Below are 24,403 nucleotides of genomic sequence, written 5' to 3'. Positions count from 1 at the left end.
TCACCATCATATATGTTCATGCATGCTAGTACCAAATTTGGACAAGGAGCAGCGGTTGGAAAGGCTGCAACTTTGACCAGACCACTTCTTACTATCTTCTCCATCATTGAGCCAGCTTCAGGGTTTCTGGCCCTTTCCAAGAAATCTCCTAGGCTAGCTTGAGCCAAAGAGGTGTTGTCCAACTCTGGAAGTATGCTCACCAAGCATGATGTTCGACCGATTTTTGGAAGTACGAACCTACTTGAGGTCACTTTTACATTAAACAACAATTCTTAAACAAGACAGAATTCTATTCCAAAACAAAAGATCTCTCCTACTCTGACCGACCTTTTGAGCTAAAAACATAGTAGAGGGAGATTATTAAAACTCACCTGTAACCACCATGAAATATATGAAACCCTCGGTAGAATGGAGCTGAAATTACCTCCAGCGTCTCCTACTCCTTCAATAATGGTAACTACAACTTCAACAATTTTGAGAATTCACAAGTCTTTTTTTAAAACAAACGAGAAAACAACCAAGAAAGATCTACACACGCCTCATAATGATTCATTCGAACGTGTGAGGTAACAGTGATATGATAGGAACCTAACACTTTCTTAATAACCTATCAACTCCGCACAAACGGTTTGTACTTTTCATGATTTCTTTCTAAATTTGGAATTTTAAACTATTAGAAGCCAAGAATATTCCTTTTTTCCGCACCACCTTCAATGTCATTAAAGTTTTTATAGCCAACTTGGAATGAACCTCTTAAACCTTGAACCAACTTGCAAAGAGTTCAATGGTTCAAGTTCAATTCAATGAGATAGAACATAGAATTCTCAATCGGCGGCTCAAAACAACACCGAGAACGAGCAAAGACCTTTATCAAACAAAAAGGGAAATGTTGAACCTTGAAACTTGAACCAATTTTTAAATAGTTCAAATTTTAGGTTCAAAACCGACTCAACACATTCACACTTGCTCGTTAAATAACATTACATAGTCGCGACTCACGCAAAAGTCTACGGCCCTAGACTGGGTTATGTTTAGATTCAATAGATCTTATAAGTTAAATATTTATGTGCTCTTACTTTACCTCAATTTACTCTGCTATCTGTTGGTATGAATTAGCCGGATATATGATCTTTTATGGGTAATCTTTTGGTGCATTCTCACAATGGAAAGTTATGGTAATTGTCTTTACTTAGATAAAACAAGGGAATTTAACAAGTATGGCTACAGTTGTTTTACTTTCTATTTGAGACTTGTCTAATAGTATGTTGGAAGAGTGTGTAGTTGTTTTGGCAATCTAGTTTTGTAGGATTCAGGTGGAGGTTCCGAAATGTTTTATTCAAAACTACCCCATACCATCATTATCAGAATATCGCATTATTGCAGTCAATTTCTGCAAACATCTTTGTTGGAATTTGTATGATAGTTATGACAGGGATTATCAAATGTATTGGTCTGGAATGGCAATTGGACCGATTCTTTCCTACCGTGCCCACACTGAATCGGATTGTAAACTTTATGTAATTTCATTTAATTAATAAAATTATTCGGCCATAGGCCCATTATCTATCAAATCTATATATATATATATATATATATATATATATATATATATATATATATATATATATATATATATATATATATATATATATATATATATATATATATATATATATATATATATATATATCAAATAAACCAATATCCTTCTAGAGGGGCCTATTTTTTAATTAATTTTCAGGATTCAATTTGGTTTAGTGTTAGACTCAAAAATCTATTAAAAAACTGCATTGAAAATTATCATATACCATATCCTAATTGAAAAGTAAATAATAAATTTATATTACATTAACTATATAAAATAGGCACTACCACGTGACATTTGAACCTTGATAACAATTCCAACAATAAACTTTGCATATGCAATTATTTATATAACCCATAAAACTCTAATTTCAAAGTGATTGCAAAACATTAAAAAAAAAAAAAAATACATATAAAAATACAAGAATCTAGCAGCTATCTTCTCACTAAATCTTCTTCTCCAAACATGGCATCCAGATAAAACTTTAATTTTTGGGACTTTCTTACATTGCAGGAGTGAAATAATGTTTGTGCATCTTTGGTAGCATGAAACTATGAAACTGTTTGAATGATGGTTTCAAATTAATATTATACTTATTAGATTCAACTAAAATTATGGTTAGGTTTAATTTTTTAATTATTTTGGGTTATTATATATTAAACAATAGAAGAATAGATGTCAAATTTATTCAAAAATTCAAATGTTAATTTATAAATTTGTTGTCATTGTAGAAACCTCTTGATTTCATTAGATAATTTATTTTGACTCAGTTATGATATTATTTTGGCTCAATTATTTATTTTATTTAAAATTATAAAAATGGTGAATAAAATTATCAAGATAAATACATAAGAATTTGATCTAAAGATCTAATTCCTCAAGATATATAAAAAATACTTAAAACTTCTATTTACTTGTTAAGTCGGCTTATTAAATCTAGCAAATTAAATCAAGCAATTGATGCTCAACATTCACCACTTTTGTGATGAACCTAAATGCAAAGCATAGCTACTACGTCTTCTACCCTAATTTTAATATTCCAAAAAGTTTTGTTTGATAATAATAAAATTTTAGGCGTAAGCAATTAGGCCTCGTCCCTTTTAGCTATGTTTTAAGCAGTGTTAAGCACTACCTTAAGCTCATCATTTACAAGAATTGTAACAGATGTTAATTAGTGTCAAATTCTTTTTTGAGAGATGAAGTTGGCCAATTAAGCACTATGCAATCTCTTTTTGTATTTCCTATTTAAGGAATCATGCATACTTCGATAAGTTTGGTTGGTTTTATAGACACATCATTATTCAAATTTGGATTCTTTTAATTTTCGAAAAAAGCTACAAACATCATGTAGAAAGTACTGTTAATCATCTTCTAATATCTTAGAATAATAAGAAGATAGTAAGCATAAGGAAGAGAAAGTATAAGGAAAAGGTCAAATGGGATTCTTCATGGAGAGCGATGTCTTTAAGGAAGACAAAATAAGTATGGGCATGTCATCTATATATTTATATATATATTTATATATTTTTATATATAGTATAGGTAGGGAAGCTCTAAGAATATATAAATTTTCAATTAATTATTTTCATAGCATATGGTTAGATGCATTCATCTAAGTTTGCATTTAGATTTGGATTCTTTTAATACATTTAAAAAAAAAAATTCATATTGAAAGAACTATTCATCTTCCTATGATATCTAAGAACAATTAGAAGATAGAAAACACAAGAAAGAGAAAGTCTAAGAAAAAGGTCAAAGGTGAAGGTGAAGTCTAAGAGTGTGTATATATATACATTAAATACTTTCAGAGGGCTTAGATCCATTCATCTAAATGGATTTAATATAGAGGGAACACATGCCTAAATTATAGGTTTAAATATACTAATTATTATGAATAGACTGTGATTTAAAGAAAAAAAATGAAATTTCTCTTCAGAAAAAAATAATAGAAAAATAAATTAAAAATATCACTTTAATTTATGTTTTTTTCAACACAATCCTTGTAATTAAAAAATCAAATAATCTTATCAGAAACTACAAAATATGTTAATACTTTAATTTTCTTTTATAAATTCAATCTTTATAATAAAAAAAAATCTCAAATAAACTTATCCAGCAAACATAAAACTCCAAATTTTAATCCACTATTCTAATTCAAAATTGGTAGATTAAAAATAATTTTGGCTGTCAAACTTTTAAGCTCTCCAAAATCAACAAAAATCAGAATAATTTTCATAATACTAACTACACTAATAAGGAAAACAACCATAAATAAACCTCAACAAAAACGAAGACAGATTTTTTTTTTTTTTTTTTTATATCATTTGAAAATAATCTCTGTGAGAGGAAATTTTAAACATAAGGAAATATAAATATAAATATTATTTTTAGAAAGAAGAAACAATTCTATTATATTCAACCAAAAAAATAAAGAAAGAAAATATGAGACCAAGGTGAAATAACAATAGATTGACAAAAGTTATCTAATACATAGTTAGAAGATTCTATAGAAATTAGATATTAAAAAGTGGTTACAATTGAAGCTTCCAACTCTAATCTTGACTACTTTGAGACATCAACTACCATTGCCAAGCATGACAGAATTCTTCTTGCCTAAAGTTGCTAGATATGTTTTGGAAGGTCTTAAATATCCTGGAAAGTGAAAAGATAGTGTGCACACATCAAGATTGTAGACTTTGTGGTCTCTTGACTAAATTGAATCCATTTCAAATCAATGCATGCCATGCAGATTTATTCTCTGGCATGCCATAATGAGGCTCTTAGTGTAATCTCTGAATGAGGCCAATTAAATCTGAATCATGGGTTACCATTTGCTAATCCAGTAAGAGAAATCAAGGACTTTATGTCCTAAGAGCTCCAGAAATAGATGTATCTGACGTACAACCTATTTAGGGAGTGAATTCATAAAAAAAAGCCTTGCATATAAACAAAAACACAATTCTTTCCCACTAGAGATATATTACATGCAAATATATCATAGGCAACAATGCTTATATCAAATTATTTTGAGGGAAGCTATTTGATGATGTATTAGTTATGTGAGATTAGTTATTTGATGATGTATTAGTTATGATGTGTAAGCAATTTAATTTCAATCGGCTGTCAAGTCCTCACTAATGACATCACATTGCAATCCTTATTTAGATTTATTCTTCTGGTAAACGAGAGCTACTCATTGCCTTGTGCGCCTTAATACATGCACAATTTGTCTTGTTATCTTTTTCCAATTGCTCTATCTTCCATAACAGCGGTACATGGGATTTTGCATTACAACGATCACATGCCAGATCATCCCTTGTTTCAATTTTCCATCTTCTATAACCATGAGCTCTATTCAACTATGCAACCTATATACACACAAAGAATGCCATGTGTCCATAAATAAATCTCATTTAACTTATATGTCAATTCTGCAGGCTTTTTTTTTCAGTTTCTATTTTAATTAGTTTTTAAAGATGTTGTTTCTTCAGTTTTTAAAGTTATCGTTTCTTCAGTTTTTAAAGTTATTCACATTGATGTTTTTATTAACAAAATTGGTTGAATAGTATTTCATTATACCCATTGTTGCATGATTCATGGCTCTGTACACTGCATTCTTTCACAACATTTGATAATGCTCTTGTATGCTCAATGCTTTCTTGAATCTGCATTCTCACTGCACATCTGACTTTTTATTGTTCCTGCTAAATAGACTTCTAAATTAATGCCAAGGCACTCATATTATTTTTTGCGCTCTTTTTTCAAATTCATCAGACAGTGAAATGCAATAAGAAAGGAAGTGCTGGTGCAAGACTCAGTATAAGATGGCAAAAGACGTCCCTGATACTAAGCAGATTTAGACTTATGCAATGTTTCACTTAACATTTTTGTTCTCCTCTGTCATAGCCAACCACAACCACTCATAATGCTTTGAAAATACAATCCACAAACTAACCATGCAAGTCAAAGTTATAGTAATCTATTCAGCTTCAACTTTCCTTCCCCACCCATTCTTGACATTCTTTTTCACTTTCCCCACCTTCCTCTTTGCTTATATACTCTTACTCCCTGCTCAAGCAACCTCACTTCAGTGCCTCCAAAGCCTCCAAAGCCCAGTACAATACTAGACCTTCATAGAAAGACAACATGTGTTGTCTCTGTCCTTGAAAGCGATATTATAGACTTCCCAAATACAACAATATATGAAACAAAACAAAGATATTGCTTGTGAACCTTATAGACTGCAAAGATCAAATGACGATTACAATTAATGTTAGCAACAATTTGGTAGATACTTTCTTGCCATGCCTCACTATTGAATCAAGCATCTGCATAACCACCTTTACAATAAAAACAAATCACAACATAAAAGAAGAGATGTAGATCGTTGCATTGCTCAACTGCGAAGTGTACCTTTTAAACTAATGCATGTGTTTGCATTCAGATTTGGATTCTTTTAATACATTTAAAAAAAAAATGAAATCATGTTGAAAGAATCAATCGTCTTCCTACGATATCTGATAACGATTAGAAGATAGGCATGGAAGAAAAAGTCTTAAAAAAAGATCAAAGGTGAAGTGAATGTCTAAGATTGTGTATATATATATACATTAAATATATTAAATAATTTCGGAGGGCTTAGATCCATTCATCTAAGTGGATTTAATATAGAGAGAACACGTTTAAATTATAGATTTAAGTATACTAATTATTATGAATAGACTGATTTAAGGAAAAAAAATGAAATTTCTTTTTTTTTTTGAAGAATGGAAAAATAAATTAAAAATCTTACTTTAATTTTTTTTTATCAACACAATCTTTATAATTAAAGAGTCAAATAATCTTATCAGGAACTACAAAATATGTTAATACTTCAATTTTTTTCTGTAAATCCAATTCTTATAATAAAAAAAAAAATCAAATAAACTTATCCGGACTACTATTTTCTGAAATTTCAGTTTTTATAATTGTATTTACCAGTCTTTCCAATTCCATCCATTCCAGTTGAAAAATTCAAAAGAAAAATCTCCATCGAACTTTATGAAATCTCCATCGAAGTTTCAGCATCTGTCAAAACCAACAGGCTTGATATAAATAGCAAATATATAACATTCCATTTTCTTATAAAGAAAATGCCGTGTTCTTTAGCACTAGTTGATGTTATGTACCTGATAATTTCATCATTACTGAAAAATACTGCTACAAGATTGTCGGGAACGGAGGATGGCAGCCACAGTCAAAAAAATTCTCTGAATGCACTTTCAACTCGTTCAAGGCATTGAAAAGGGTAATTTTGCTGAATTCCAATCTTGGGCAATTTGGTTTGATTAAACAGTAGCCATCGAGGCATTGAATATATTGTTTGGCTTTAGTGGGAGCGTGGCAGGATAACAAGGATTGAATCCATGCAGAACAACGCTTGTGTAGATTGTTGGGGCCATTAACTTACACGTACTAAATGCATTGAAAATCCCCATTTAACAGCCCAATGCATCGAAGATCATAAATAAAAATAATCTCTGATCACTGTTGGGCACGAAAAGCAAATGATCATCATTATGAAAGTTAGATAATTTTATTGTCTATTGATATTATCTATATACTTTTTGGTAGTCTAAATTGTACAGAAAAAGCTGCAATCTCCATTTAGCAGCCCAATGCATCAGATGATAAATAATAACCCTGATAACTGTTGGCAACAAAAAGCAAATGATCGTCATTATGAAATTTAGAAAATTTTATTGTATATTGATATTGTCTAAACTAAAAAGTACACTTTTTAGAGTAAAATTAGCAATCAAAAGCAACAAATAATCAGCCACATACTTCTTGGTAGTCTAAATTGTAGAGAAAAGACATAGTTTCAACTGAGTCTTGAAGACTCGCTCACTCTGCCAGTCTATTTTATCATACAGAATATTAAATTTGGGATATACTTAATCATTCCTCCTTTTCTTAGTATTGTTACAAATATATGCTTTGTTGTCATTGATGTGAAACTATGTGGTCTAGACATCAGCAAAGTTGGTTACAGTGTTGAAGTATTTGAAGTTATGATTTTGCACCAAAGCCATTATGGATTGGTTATGTGGTTTGGACTTGGATAGGTTGCATTGGTAGTTAAGTTGATTGATATTAGCATGATTGAATGTTGTTGATAGTGGGGAAATTTGGAAGCTCATTTTTTGTGGTTCAGGTGTTGCTTGTTTTGGGCTAGACTTTTGCTACTAAGAAATAATATGATTGGTACATGTATTTGAAGTTAGATGTGATATATACTTTTGGTCTAATGATTGCATGTGAAGTGTTCTTTTGATTTGGTGTTGGACATTTCATTTGGTTTTGGTCCAGATTATGTTCTATGTGTTTCATATTTTGGTCAGGTTGTATATCTTGGTTTCAAAATGTGCATACACCTTGCAATCTTTCTTTTGGTCGACTTGGTGAGGATGTTTAAATTTCAATTTGGTATATATGTGATGATTTGTTGGAAAGATATATATACATATACATATACATACATACATACATACATACATATATATACACATACATGCATGCATGCATACATACATACATACATACATACATATATATATATATATATATAGAGAGAGAGAGAGAGAGAGAGAGAAATTTAGTGGTGAGTGTGTGCGACTTGATGTAAGGATGACGATGTGATTGAAGTTGCTACATCAAAAGGGATTGTAGTGCAAAGATGACAATTGATATAGAAATAGCGATTTGGAGATTTGGAGGTCTGGATATATTAGTAAGGTCAGTGGTTGTGCTATAACAGTGGTTGTGCTATAACGGATATTGCAATCAGCATATTGAGATACCTTTATTCATACAGTATATTTTTTCTATAAGTTGTAATATTGTATCTTGCCATGTTGTATTTAGCATCAAGTCTGCAATTCACTTTTGTATCTTGCCCCAAGTAGTTGGGCTTGGTTCGTAAGTCCGAAGAAAATATCTCTCTTTGTAATTCATATCTATATAGTGGATCATTTTTGTGAGTTGGCACTCACCATGATGTTTCACAGTTTGCGTTTTCCATGTATAAAATATTTATTCTCGTGTGATTTTTTTAGGATGTCTTCGTTTAATACTCTTTGATGTGTATGCTTGGACTTAACTTGTTGATACAAAATTGAAGTCCGAGATTTAAGTTAAAATCGATTCACCTTCCCCCCCCTCTTAGCATTTGATGTGTGTTCGACAATTGGTATTAGAACAAGGTTCATCTTGAGTAAGCATAAACACTTGAGGTAGATCCAGAGTCTTGAACACTATGTTTGAAGAAGATTTGAATGATATGGATGCTTTAGAAAAAAATGATTGGGATGTTGTTGAAGGAGTTGTTGATATGGAAAGAATTGAGATCTGCATTGGCTGATCTAGATGAGTGCAGGGACAAATATAAGAAGGCAGTTGAAAAGATTTCTTTTTAAGGGGTTTATTGGACAAAGGAAAGAAGGCCATTGATGAATATGCAACAAATATTGATGAAAAGACTAGAGAATGTTTAAAATTAGAAGAAGTGACAAATCTGAAAAGGGAATTCAAAGATGCTAAAGATCATATTAGTAATGGCCTAAGTCTAAAAGGTGGAAGGATATACGAGAATCTATCTTGCAGTTTTAGTATATAATGAAGAGTTTGGTGGATGCTCAAAGATCGATGAAAAAAAGGGCAAAGAGATGAAGAATTCTATTGAAAATAAGAAGAATTTTATTCCCTGACCAAAATTTCAGAATGTTTGTGATGAATCGGAGGCCTCCACTTGTTCTCTCTAGGTATTTATCTTTGAAAGGAAAAAAAAATTCATGTAACGTAGTAGCTGTAGGGCACAAAGCAAATGAATGTAGAAACTAAAAAAGGGTTATTCTTTCAATAAAAATTGTCATTATTGCAACAAGTTTGGACACAAGCATAGTGAATGTAGAAACAAAATGAATACAAATAGATATGTTATATTTTTCAATGGATATAGGCACAAAGGTATTGAATGCGGGATGAATAAAAACCTTGAAAGAGATGTGATTGGGATCACGAAGAAGAATGGTCTGATATGTTATAATTGTATTGTTGTTGGACATATTGCAAAATTTTGTAAAAGTCGTAAAGGAAAAACTATTGATCTAGAGAATATAGTGGACTCTAAAGGAAAATAAAAGTCATTGTGGATGATGAAATCTAAAGATAAGACTAAAGGAAATATTAAAGGCGGTTCAGAATCTGTAGTGGATGCAGATCCTTCTTCTAGTAATTGACTCCAACAGTAGGGTCTGAGGGGGAGCTTTAATGACAACATCTTTCAACCCCTCTTGCTTTGATGCTAGGTTTCCTCTCACCATGGCAGGTGTATGTGAAGAATTTTCAGAGGTTCTAAGCATATCTTGTGGTCTAGAGGTTATTCATAATGGTTTGACAAACAGTGTATAAGATTTTTGAAAACCTAACTTGAGAGTATTTAGTTATGTGGTTTCAATAATTTGTGAACTTGCAATCTGAGAAACGAAGAAGAGTGAAGGAGAGAATTCAAGCGAAAGAGTGAGAAAAGATTTGCAGAGAAGTAATTTTGACAATATGAAAAAAATTGTGAGTATAAATGACAAACCCAAACCTAAATATGAATTGAAACCTTATTCCGATGGATGTAGATTTGGTTGGAGCATTTTTTTCTATCAATGATTGTGTTATTCACAGGGAAAACAAAATTCAATACATTGATGTTAATCTAGAAGAATATAATCATGAGAAGCTTAGATCTTTCAGGCAGAATTATTTGATTGACAATTCGTAGAGGTTGAAGAGTGAATTTGGAAATCTAGGGCACAAGGGTTTAGACACTTGAAATTTTTTTTTGATGATTGATGATGAAGAAGGTTATGTGCAAGATCAAAGGGGGCCAAAAAGTGGCAATAGAGAAAAAAATGTGCTTTCAACCTTTCCAAACACGCCAAAATCCGCTTTGACTTTTTGTTTGGGTTAGGGGAAATTTGAATTTGGTTTGGTAATACCAAACCAAATCGGATATCCGATTTGTGATGTCACCATTGTGATGTCACCATTGTGATGTCACTAGTGTGATATCATACTTTTCAAATCGGATATCCGATTAAATTTTATCAATATAAAAAATATAGTTTAGTAAAATAGCCATAACTTTTGCGTTTCTTATCGAAATTTTGATTTTTTATAGGCGTTGGAAAGGTAATTCATAGACCTATAAAATAGATGAGGTAGTTTGATGATTTTATAGACCAAAAATTAATTATAATCATTTAAAGTTATTCCTTCAATTTTAAAACTTTAAATATTCACAAATTTTGCATACAAAGTCTTGTTTTTTTTTCCTATCACCTCCTTTATCTATCACTTGTCTATCTATACTTATATAATATATTTTATATATCTCTTTGTTCTCTAATTATGTCACTTATTTTCTCATTCCATGTAGATAAATAAATTCCCAAGTTACATGCATCTCTGCATATATCTCCATCTTTTTATTCATATCTCTTCCTCTCCCACTCCATCATTGTCACTCCTTATTTCTACATTTCTCTCTAATAATCTCTCTTCTCTCTATTTATCTCCCTCCTTTACCTTATCCTACCTATACTTATATATTACTGGTCTCTATCACCTCCTTCTCTCCCTATCTTGTCCTCTCTCTCTATATATCCCTATACATCTATCTTCATGTATATTTATATTTCATTATCTCTAAATCTCACTTATTCACTCCATCTCTCCCTCCATTTATCTTACTCTCTCTATCATGTTCTATCCATATCTATCTCTATCTCCATCTTCACATCTCCATCTCTTTCCCTATCAATATCTCTTTTTATATGTTCCTCTATCTTTATATATATTCCTCTATACATGATTAATCTACTTCTCTGTCTCTTCCTCTATCGCCCTCTTGAAGTATCTTTCCCTTTCTCTACTTTTATCTCTTTATTTACTCGATCTTTATATATCTTTTTCTCTCTCCCCACATCCTTCTCTATAGTGCCTTTATATATCTTTATATCTTCCTATTTTTCTCTCTCCCTCTCTATCCATCCCTATCTATAATCTCTTTCTCACTCTCTTGCACTATCTATATATCTCTATCTATTGATATTTCTCTTCCTTTATATCTCTCTATCTCTTCCTTTTTGTATGTCTCTCTTTACCCCTCTCTGTCCATTTTTCTCCATCTCTTCATATATTTATCTCTGTCTTTACCTCTCTCTTTCTCTATATCTATTCACCTCCCTCTCCCTTGATCTTCATCTTTTATCTCTATCTTCCTCTCTCCTTTTCAATATCTAGATATGTCTACCTCTTTCTATCCATCCTTGTCCTTTAGTTTTTCTCCCTCTCACTTCATACTCCTTAATATCTATATCTCTATTTATGTCCTTGTCCTTGTCCTTTAGTTCTTTTCCCTCTCTTTAGTTCTTCATCTCTCTTCACCTTTATATCTCTCCTTATTTGAAAATTAGTATGTATGGTCTCCTAAGGGGTTATATCGTGTCCTAAGGGGTCATAGAACATCATATGACCCCTAACGACACCATATGGTCTCCTAAGGGGTCATATGGTGTTATAAGGGGTCATAAAACACCATATGACCCCTTAAGACACAATAAGACCCCTAATGACACCATATGGTGTCCTAAGGGGTCATAAGACACCAAATGACCCCTTGGGACACCATACAACCCCTAATGACACAATGTGGTGTCCTAAAGGGTCATATTGTGTCCTAAGGGGTCATAGGATACCATATGACCCCTTAGGACACCATACGACCCATAGCACCATATAGTGTCCCAAGGGGTCATATGGTGTCTTAAGGGGTCAAAGAATGTCATATGACCAATTAGGACACAATAATACCCATTACGACACCTAAGGGGTCATATAGTGTCATAAGGGGTCATAGGACACCATATGACCCCTTATAACACCATACGATCCCTTACGACACCATATGGTGTCCTAAGGGGTCATATAACACCATATGACCCCTTATAACACAAGAAGACCCATACCGACATGATATGGTGTCCTTAGGGGTCATATGGTGTCAGGAGACACCATATGACCCCTTAGGACACAATTTGAACCCTAACGATGCCTAAGGGGTCATATGGTGTCCTAAGGGGTTATATGATGTCCTAGGAACCTTTAGGACATAATATGACCCCTTAGCACACCACACAACCCCTAATGACACCATATGGTGTCCTAAGGTGTCATAAGACACCATATTACCCTTTACGACACAATATGACCCCTAACAACACCTAAGGGGTCATAGGACACCATATGACCCCTAACGACACTATATGGTGTCTTAAGGGGTCATATTGTGTCCTAAGGGTTCATAGGAGACCATATGACCTATAACAACACAAAATGACACCTAACAATACCTAAGGGGTCATATGGTGTTCTAAGGGGTCATAGGACACCATATGACCCCTTAGCACACAATACAACCCCTAATGACACCATATGGTGTCCTAAGGGGTCATAGAATGCTATATGACCCTTTAGGACACCATACGATGTATACTGATACTATATGGTGTCCTAAGGGGTTATAGGACACCATATGACCCCTTAGGAGACCATATGACCCATAACAACATAATATGGTGTCCTAGAGGGTCATAGAACACCATACGACCCTTAACGACACCATCTAGTGTCTAAAGGGGTCATAAGACACAATATTACCCCTTAGGACATAATATGACCCCTAACGACGTCATATAGTGTCCCAATGGGTCATAGGACACCATATGACCCCTCAGGACACCATATGACATCATACCACCCTTTACGACACCATATGGTGTCCTAAGGGGTCATATGGTATCTTAAGGGGTCATATAACACCATATGACCCCTTAGAACACAAGACAACCCATAACGACATGATTTGGTGTCCTAAGGGGTCATATGGTGTCTCATGACACCATATGACCCCTTAGGAAACAATATGACCCCTAACGATACCTAAGGGGTCATATGGTGTCCTAAGGGGTTATATGATGTCCTAAGAACCTTTAGTACACAATATGACCCCTTAGCATACCATACAATCCCTAATGACACCATATGGTGTCTTAAGGGGTCATTGGGCACCATATAACCTGTTAGGACACAATATGACCTCTAACAACACCTAAGGGGTCATATAACACAATATGACCCCTTATAACACAAGAAGACCCACAACAACATGATATGGTGTCCTAAGGGGTCATATGGTGTCAGGAGACACCATATGACCCCTTAGGACACAATATGACCCCTAACGATACCAAAGGGATCATATGGTGTCCTAAGGGGTTATATGATGTCCTAGGAACCTTTAGGACATAATATGACCCCTTATCACACCATACAACCCCTAAGAACACCATATGGTGTCCTAAGGGGTCGTAGGACACCATATGACCTGTTAGGACACAATATGACCCCTAACAACACCTAAGGGGTCATATTGTGTCACAAGGGGTCATAGGACACCATATGACCCCTAACGACACTATATGGTGTCTTAAGGGGTCATATTGTGTCCTAAGGGGTCATAGGACACCATATGACCCCTAACGACACAAAATGACACCTAATGATACCTAAGGGGTCATATGGTGTTCTAAGGGGTCATAGGTAACCATTTGACCCCTTAGCACACTATATGACCCCTAATGACACCATATGGTGTCCTAAGGAGTCATATGGTGTCCTAAGGGATCATAAAAGACACCATATGACCCCTTAGAGGACCATACAACCCATAATAACATAATATGGTGTCTTAGAGGGTCATAGAACACCATATGACACCTTAGAACACCATACGACCCATAACGACACCATGTGGTGTCTTAAGGGGTCATAGGACACCATTTGACCCCTTAGCACACCATATGACCCCTAATGACACCATATGGTGTCCAAAGGAGTCATATGGTGTTCTAAGGGGTCATAAAACACCATATGACCCCTTAGGACACCATGCAATGCATAATGACACTATATGGTGTCCTAAGGGGTCATAGGACACCATATGACCCCTTAGAGGACCATACAACCCATAACAATATAATATGGTGTCTTAGAGGGTCATAGAACACCATATGACCCCTTAGAACACCATATGACCCATAACGACACCATGTGGTGTCTTAAGGGGTCATAGGACACCATTTGACCCCTTAGCACACCATATGACCCCTAATGACACCATATGGTGTCCTAAGGAGTCATATGGTGTCCTAAGGGGTTAATGAACACCATATGACCCCTTAGGACACCATTCAATACATAATGACACTATATGGTGTCCTAAGGGGTCTTAGGACACCATATGACCCCTTAGAGGACTATACAACCCATAACAACATAATATGGTGTCTTAGAGGGTAATAGAACACCGTATGACCTTTTAGAACACCATATGACCCATAACGACACCATGTGGTGTCTTAAGGGGTCATAACACATAATATTACCCCTTAGGACATAATATGACCCCTAACAATGTCATATAGTGTCCTAAGGGGTCATAGGACACCATATGACCCCTTAGGACACCATACGACACCTTACGACACCATACCACCCTTTACGACACCATATCATTTCCTAAGGGGTCATATGGTATCCTAATGGGTCATATAACACCATATGACCCCTTAGAACACAAGAAGACCCATAACCACATGATATGGTGTCCTAAGGGGTCATATGGTGTCATCAGACACCATATGACTCCTTAGGACACAACATTACCCCTAACGATATCTAAGGGGTCATATGGTGTCCTAAGGGGTTAAATGATGTCCTAGGAACCTTTAGAACAAAATATCACCCTTTAGCACACCATACAACCCCTAACGACACCATATGGTGTCCTAAGGGGTTGTAGGACACCATATAACCCGTTAGGACATAATATGACCCCTAACAACACCTAAGGGGTCATATTATTTCCTAAGGGGTCATAGGACACCATATGACCCCTAAGGACACTTTATGGTGTACTAAGGGGTCATATTGTGTGCTAAGGGGTCATGGGACACCATATGACCCCTTAGCACTCCATACGACCCCTAACGACACCATATTGTGTCCTAAGGGATCATATGGTGTCCTAAGGGGTCATATAACACCATATGACATCTTAGGACACCATATGACACATAATGACACCATATGGTGTCCTAAGGGGTCATATGGTGTCTTAAGGAGTCATAGGACACTATTTGACTCCTTAGGAGACCATACGACCCATAACAACATAATATGATGTCCTAGAGGATCATAGAGTACCATATGACCCTTTAGAACACCATACAACATATAACGACACAATTTGGTGTCCTAAGAGGTCATAAGACACAATATGACCCCTAACAACGTTATATAGTGTCCTAAGGGGTCATACAAAACCATATGACCCCATAGAACACCATATAACCCCTTCGAACACCATACGACACCATATGGTGTCCTAAGGTGTCATATCATATCCTAAGGGGTCATTTAAAACCATAGGACCCCTTAGAACACCATATAACCCCTTAGAACATAACAAGACCCATAGTGACACGATATGGTGTCCTAAGGGGTCATATGGTGTCATGAGACACCATATGACCCCTTAGGACACAATATGACCCCTAACGATATCTAAGGGGTCATATGGTGTCCTGAGAGGTTATATGATGTCCTAGGAATCTTTAGGACACAATATGACCCCTAACAACACCTAAGGGGTCATATTGTGTCCTAAGGGGTCATAGGACATCATATGATGCCTAAAGACACAAAACAACACCTAACGATACCTAAGGGGTCATATGGTGTTATAAACGGTCATAGGACACAATATGACCCCTTAGCACACCATACCACCCTTAATGACACCATATTGTGTCCTAAGGGGTCATAGAACACCATATGACCCCTTAGGACACCATACGACACATAATGAAACCATATGGTGTCCTAAGGGGTCATAGGACACCATATGACCCCTTAGGAGACCATACGACCCATAACAACATAAAATTGGTGTCCTAAGGGGTCATAGAACACCATATGACCCCTTAGAAGACCATACGACCCATAACGACACCATGTGGTGTCCTAAGGGGTCATAAGACACAATATGACCCCTTAGGACATAATATGACCACTAACGACATCATATAGTGTCCTAAGGGATCATAGGACACCGTATGACCCCTTAGGACACAATACAACCCCTTAGGACATAAAATAACCCTAATGACACTTAAGGGGTCATAGAACACCATACGACACATAACAACACTAGATGGTATCCTAAGGGGTCATATGGTGTCCTAAGGTGTCATTGGACACCATATGACCCATAGCACCATATTGTCTCCAAGCATATGGTATCCTAAGGGGTCATACAACACCATATGACCCATTAGGACATAATAAGACCCTTGATGACACCTAATGGGATATATATTGTCGTAAGGGTTCATAGGACACCATATGACCCCTTAGGACACCATACGACTCCTTACGATACCATATGGTGTCCCAAGATATCGTATGGTATCTTAAGGGGTCATATAATGTCCTAAGGGGTCATATGGTGTCCTAAGGGGTTTTAGGACACCATATGACCCCTTAGGACACCATAAGACCCATAACGACACCATATGATGTCCTAAGGGGTCATATGGTGTCCTAAAGGGTCATGGGACACCATATGACCTCTTAGGACATAGTATGAGCCCTAACAAAACCTAATGGATTATATGGTGTCTAAGGGGTCATCTAATGTATTGTGACCTCTTACGACACAATATGACCCCTTAGCACACCATACAACCCCCAACAACACCATATGACCCGTTTGGACACAATATGACCCCTAACAATAGCTAAGGGGTCATATGGTGTCCTAAGGGGTCATAGGATACCATATGACCCCTTAACACACCATACGACTTGTAATGACACCATATGGTGTCCTAAAGGCTCATAGAACACCATATGACCCCTTAGGACACCATAAGACTTATAACAACATCATATGGTGTCCTAAAGGTTCATGAGACACCATATGACCCTTTAGGACACCATATTCTCTCTTACATTATTTCTTTTCCTCAATTACCCTCGATCACCTCTCTCCTCCTATGGGTTTATAAATACTTCCCTCTCCCCCTCTACCCACCCCCTAATTACTCTCTATGTCTCTCTTCACCTCTGTCCCCATCTCTCTTCTCTCTTTGTTGATACTTTCCCCTCTCCCCCTCTCCTCCTACCCCCTAATAATCTCAAACTCTCCCTCTCATTCTCTCTTCACCCCAAACACCCCCTCCCTCTCTCTCTCCACCTTCCACCTAATTACCTATGGCTCTCTCTCTCACACACTCTCTCTTCCCCCCAATTAATCTCTCCTTCTCACCTCTCTCCCACTCTCCTTTTTCTGATACTTCCCTACGCCTCTCCTTGTCCCCTCTAAATTTTGTTGCTAGAGATGAGAATGAAATGCAGAGAGACTAGTCTAGATCTTAGGGAAGAGAGAGTGACATAGAGGAGGAAATTATGAAGAGGTAGAAATATAAGCACCTTTTAGAGCTTGAGAGATTTAATGAGGTATTCATTGATAGTTAGAGATATAGGTCTAGAGAGAGATGTATAAATATGGACAAAAGAGAGGGAGGAAGAAACAAATAGGTGGTGTGATAGGTTTAGGAGAGAGAGGTGGAGAAAGGAACAAACACAGATAACATGGCTTATCAAAATTTATCGAACTCAATAAAATTCATAAATTTTCTATTATTAATTAATTACTTATTTAGTTTATTTTGAGATGATTGTTACAAAAATTCATGCAATAGGGAAATCATATGAAAAAGTCATGAGTTTTTTATTTTTTTAAAAAGAAGGATGAATTTAAATGAATTATAATTATTTTTAAAACAAATAATTTAAAATATACCTATTCCATATCATAGAGCTCTTAATTACCTTTCCAACGCCTATAAAAAAATCAAAATTTTGATATAAAACGCAAAAGTTATGCCCAATTTACTAAAATATATTTTTTTATTTTTTCAAAAATTGGATATCCAATTTTATCCAATAAAATATGATATCCAATTTTATCCGATATCCAATTTTAAAACATAAATTTTTCCCTTCATATTTTGGTTCGGGTTTGCTTTGGGATTTGGCTTGGAAGTGACAAACCTGGAAAGTCAACTGAAAAAACGTGTTTTTCAGTATTCCTTGATTTTCCAGACTTTACACTGGTGGCTGACAACTTTTTTTATAGCCAAAATTGATAAAATTAAAAGGGTTTTTTAAGGACATTCTCAGCTTTCCAACAATATAAGGCTTGTCTTATTTTGACTTTAATAAATAATTATTATTTATTTTCTAATTGAATTTTGACAAAAGTCTTGATTGATAGACTAATTGAAAAATACTCATAACTTTCAAACCGCATAACATTTTTTGAATTTGAAACATGCGTCACATCCTACACTTCGTCTACTATAGGGAAAAAATTTTAAAAATTGAATTTTATAAGGTTTTGACCAAGTTAAGGTGGTCAGACGTAAGAGTTTCTGAATTTCTGAAAAAGCTGTAGTAAAAAATTCATAAATAATTATTTACTTTATAAAAAATTATCAAAAAATATGTGTCACATCCAAACACAAGTCTAATACTTATATTATAAATCTTATAAAAAAAAATTATGATTTGATTGTGATTAGGGTGGTCAGACATACACCTACTTCTTATCTTTTTCCTGAAATTTTTGTACCACTGCATTGAAATTTGAAATTTTCATCAAATAGAATTTTTTTTTTCAAAAAACAACTAGTAGCTTAGAAACTACATTCAATTTTCTATAGATTCTCTTCTTACATATTTTTTAAATAATATTCATAACTTATTCAATTTTTCATGTCAAGTTGCGAAACTCTGATTTTTGGAAATTTCATTGCCACTTAAGGGCCTGTTTTGGCACACCATGATCCTGCACATACCCAGAAGGTATAAGAATCATTCTTAGCAGATTTCACAGTGAATTTATCTGGCTTGATAGACTACACTTGATTTCAAAGGAAGCATTTCAAATTGTGACTAGGTTGTGTGCAATCGAAGAAGTATCTATGTTGAAATCTGTAAAGAATGTTGAGCTAATCATTTGATTGAGGTAATTTCAAATGGAAGAACATTAAAAATTGACACTATCAGGGATACAAACATCAGGTTGTTGGGATATAAGAACACTGAGAGGGGTGGTGAATCAGTGTTCTGCCGGAATGATGAATTTTAACCTTATTAACACAATAACTTAGCAATCGGTAAACACAAAAGAAGATAACAATAAGTAACAATGCAACCACAAATATGAACACCATAACACCACATATTTATACATGGAAAACTTCAATGAGGAAAAACCACGGTGGGATTGGAGACCCACAATATCTATCCACAGGTCAAATGAATAAATATTACAATAAGGGATATGCACATGCTCGAAGGCCAATATCTTAGAGTGCACTTCTCATCACAAAAGGAGTCTCACTAGCTATAGAAAATATCGGACTACAATCTAGAATGAAGATTGAACTACAAGAATAGCATCTCTTATGCCTAAGTACATTTTTATTTAAGCTCAATACTAAAGGTCTTAAACCTCTTACACAATCCCAATTCGATCACCTATGATCGACCAAAACCTTGTCTTATGATTACAACTTTATTCGCACATAGATAATCCCATAACCCACATGCCACGATCTACAAAGAGATCTTAAATTATATTTATACCAGCCCGGAACCTAAAAAATTAGGTCGACCACCTAAAAGATAATACAATAAATTTATTACATAATCTCACAAACCAATGATAAACCAAATTGTCCTAAGACCGAAACAACATAAACCAAACAATAAATCCAATCAGTAACGCATCAGGAGCATCAACCAACATGTTACATAAACTGCTCCATAACCTAACTGAATAGAATAACATTAGGTCTGGTTCTAAATGTAACACCACCGATCAACTGGAACACAAACATGATAACCAACAACTTCCTAATAACCTTCTAGAATTTGCACAAACACCACTTATTGGATTCATCAAAAGATAGTCAACAAATCGCTACTGGTAAAACCCTTATCGATAACCAAAAGGCTTACTAGAACAAATGGTAGCTTCTGGATCATCAAATCCTGAACCAACTGAATGTGTTATGTATTAGGAACACATGAATAACCAATCCAAACCAATTCCAACAACTAGAACATAATAGAGAAGATCTCCATATCAACATCATAATCCAACCACTCTATCAGAACCCAATAGATAACAAAACAGCTAGTATTGACATCAATGACAAACATCAATGCAACAAATAATCAATTCCTCCAAAATGCCAATAATCTCGCCCTTTGGCATTGATGGCAACACTATATGCGAAAAAAATCCAAGTGCCAAGAAATGCCAAACAAGTCTCCCCCAAAGGAAGCCATCCAACAATATCCCCAAAATAACATGACAATGAAGTTCTGAACCAATAGACCAAACTCCCCTTGTGAAAGATATCCCCATTAAGCTTTGTTTTTCACATAAATATAGAATTATTAGAGATGGAAGGAAAGATGATTATTAAAGATGGAAGGAAAGATGATTCTCTAATAATCATCTTTCCTTCCATCTCTAATAATCTCTAATAATCTAGAAATTGTAGTGAGATAAGAGTACAAGCTCAAACGAATTGTGGTGCATATGACTCATTATCCAAAAATGGGGTCAGAAATGTCCCACAAATAACATCAAAAAGTAAAGATCACAATCATGCTTATGTCAATGCAATACAATAATAAGGTAAAAAATAGAGAACTATATCTTTGGTTGTGAATTAGAAGCATGCAGGGCTATCCTAGAATACACATGGATGACTAAAGACATGTTTCTAAATTGGTTGTGTCATTTCATATTTCATAGTCCACGATGAGTTTTCCAAGAAAATTGAAATTCTCTTATGAGTCATATAATTAGTAACCACGTGGCACAGCAAACAATTGAAAAGGCACAAGAGTTGGGGATTGATTTAGTTACATTCTCAATATGGAATGGCCACAAATTACAATAATTGAATATAAGTGTGTATGGTCATTTTGACATGTACTTCAACAATTAGAAACAAACATTTGAGGAAAAAATTGATGATTTGGAGATTAGAATACATGAATTGACAATTTTGAGTTGCAAAGTATTCAAAAGGGTGCTTACACGATTGAAATTTTGAGAGATATTAAAATGAAATTCCTAGCATGATAGAAGGAGTGTTTAAATGATAGATTAGCATGCAAGGAATACCTAAGAGAGGTTTTATGAGGGTAGTTAAGAGACATGGCGGTCAAAAATACATGCTTAAATATTTCAAGTGACGTAAGAGAATTAAAAAGGGGTGCCTAGAGTAGTAATACCTAATTTTAAGTTGTATTTGTGCAAAAGGAATGTGCACCCATATCTAACATCATTAAAGTGGCAAGCATGTCATGATGGCATGCCTAGTATGATTAGAGCAGGATTTTTGTGACAAAACATTCCTAGAAGAGGTCCTTGGACTAATAAAGAGGAGGTCTTAACTTATGAAATGATTGGGACGACATGATTAAGCTCTTGAGTGTCTCAACTAGCTTCAAAATGGTAGATATGAAAAGGAGATGCACCCAATATGTGCTATTTTGGTGGCAATAACTTAGGAAGGGAAGGTTCAGTAAGGTTTCCATTCTTTTCAAGTAGTGAAGATAGTATTTTCAATCACCTATGGTAGCAATTTTGCAAACAAATAGCTTTGGTTTTATATATAAAAAAGAGAAAACAGTTAATTTTCAATGACCTATGGTAGCAATTTTGCAAACAAACAGCTATGGTTTTATATATAAAAAAAGCAAATAGTTAGAACATCATCTATGTAGGACATTTTCAGTATGGATTTTGTGGTTTTTTTTTCCTTAGGTTAGGATTTTGCAAGAAGTGTTCAATATGACCTGTCATATAGAATAGATAGATCCATTGACAAATTAAAAGGAATTCCATAGAATCCAAATTTAGTTGTAGCTATTTAAAAATATATATAAAATATGAAGTAGAAAAAACTAATAAACACAAAGGCTTTACCATATTGCACTCCAAAATGTAAATTCAACAAATATTAAATAATGAATATGCCATCCTTTTATACTTGCATTGAATGTGCCTTTTTTTTAATTTACACTCTCATTGACCACCTCCCATGTCTAGGTTCACATGATAAGGATGTCAGCCCCCAAAAAAACTGGAAGCTTCACCTCGATCTTATAGTGTCATTGATTCATATGCCCCACATTTCACCAACATCTTCCACCAACTATAAAGCCCTAACCTAATGGCCAACTATCTATATGAATAATTTATTACCTACATTATACATTAAAGGTAAACTCTCAAAAATGAATGACCCCATGCCATTACTTTTCCAATCAATTGTTCCTTTGTAATTTTGTCCTTTGTAATTGTGCATTCTCTTGCCTAAAAAATGTGAATTGTCCTTATTAATCGTATGTCCTCTTGCCTCAGAAAATGTGAATGCCTCTACATCCAACAACTAGATTCTCACAAAATTAAAATTCTCACAAAAAATAACTGGGTTCTTTATCTTCTGATATAGATATGAAACACAAAGAAAAGAAAGCCTATGAAAAAGGCCAAATGGGATTCCTCATCACCATCTGAGAGTTACAAAAAACATAGGAAGAAAAGGTCTAAGAAAAGGCCAAATGGGACACATCATCATCTCAAAGTAATATGTGAGGGGAGAAATTTTTGACCAAGGAAACAAAATATAAAAAATCTTCTAGACAAAGGAAGGAAAAAAAAAGCAACCTTACCAGGTTTTGATCTTCTTTGATAATGAAGTTATTTGACAATGAAGTAATTCTAGCATATTCAACCAAAAATATAAAATACAAACAAAGAAATTATGTGACCTGTGTGAAATCACAATATATTGACAAAAATTGTCTGATACCTAGTAGCAAGATTCCATAAAACCTAGCAGCATATCATGGTAAATTAAAAATAACTTCAGCACACACGTAATCATATCATGGTAAATCAAATTAAAAATAACTTCAGCAAACAAGAAATCAATATATTATGTAAATTAATTCTAAAATAAATTTTTAGTATTTTATAATTGTACTTACCAATCTTTCCATTTCTGTCCATTCTAATAGAAAAAATTCAGAGAAAGTTTTCAATGAATTTTATGAAACATATATGTTACAGCATTGGTAGAAACCAATATTATCCACAACATCTTGTCCACAAACCACCACAGAAGAGGATTTGGCACAAGGAAGAGGACAAATCCTCTTAGAAAGATGAGCAACAGATCTAGCCACACGAGAAAAGCTTCGCCCACTAGCAAAAGGAGGTCTGGGAGGGACCATGACACCAACCGCACCAAAAGCTACAACATCCACACCCCTAGCGACATCACCAACAATAGTCGTAGAATGACCCCAACACCAACATCCATGGCGACACCAACACCTGCGACACCCACTAAAGTGGGGGACCCAATCTAGAAGCAACAACAATAGCATGATCTTTCAAAATCTCTCAAGCATGAGAGTCGTTACAAGAAAAGCAAGTCATTTATCTTTTGCCAGAATAAGTCTATGTTAGGAACATTATATAATATATAATATCTTGTAATA

General features: G+C 34.6%; 1 long non-coding RNA gene across 1 annotated transcript; it reads right to left on the bottom strand.

Moving 5' to 3' along the window:
- Positions 1-4,727: 4,727 nt before the first annotated feature.
- Positions 4,728-6,924, bottom strand: LOC131049312 (uncharacterized). Its single transcript, XR_009106709.2, has 3 exons — positions 6,754-6,924; positions 6,563-6,652; positions 4,728-5,826 (listed from the first exon to the last, which is right to left on the bottom strand). It is a non-coding gene; the product is annotated as an uncharacterized LOC131049312 (long non-coding RNA).
- Positions 6,925-24,403: the final 17,479 nt, after the last annotated feature.

Source organism: Cryptomeria japonica, chromosome 8 (assembly GCF_030272615.1).
Source record: "Cryptomeria japonica chromosome 8, Sugi_1.0, whole genome shotgun sequence".
NCBI classification, from domain to species: domain Eukaryota; kingdom Viridiplantae; phylum Streptophyta; class Pinopsida; order Cupressales; family Cupressaceae; genus Cryptomeria; species Cryptomeria japonica.
This window is presented reverse-complemented; position numbering and strand designations above follow the sequence as displayed.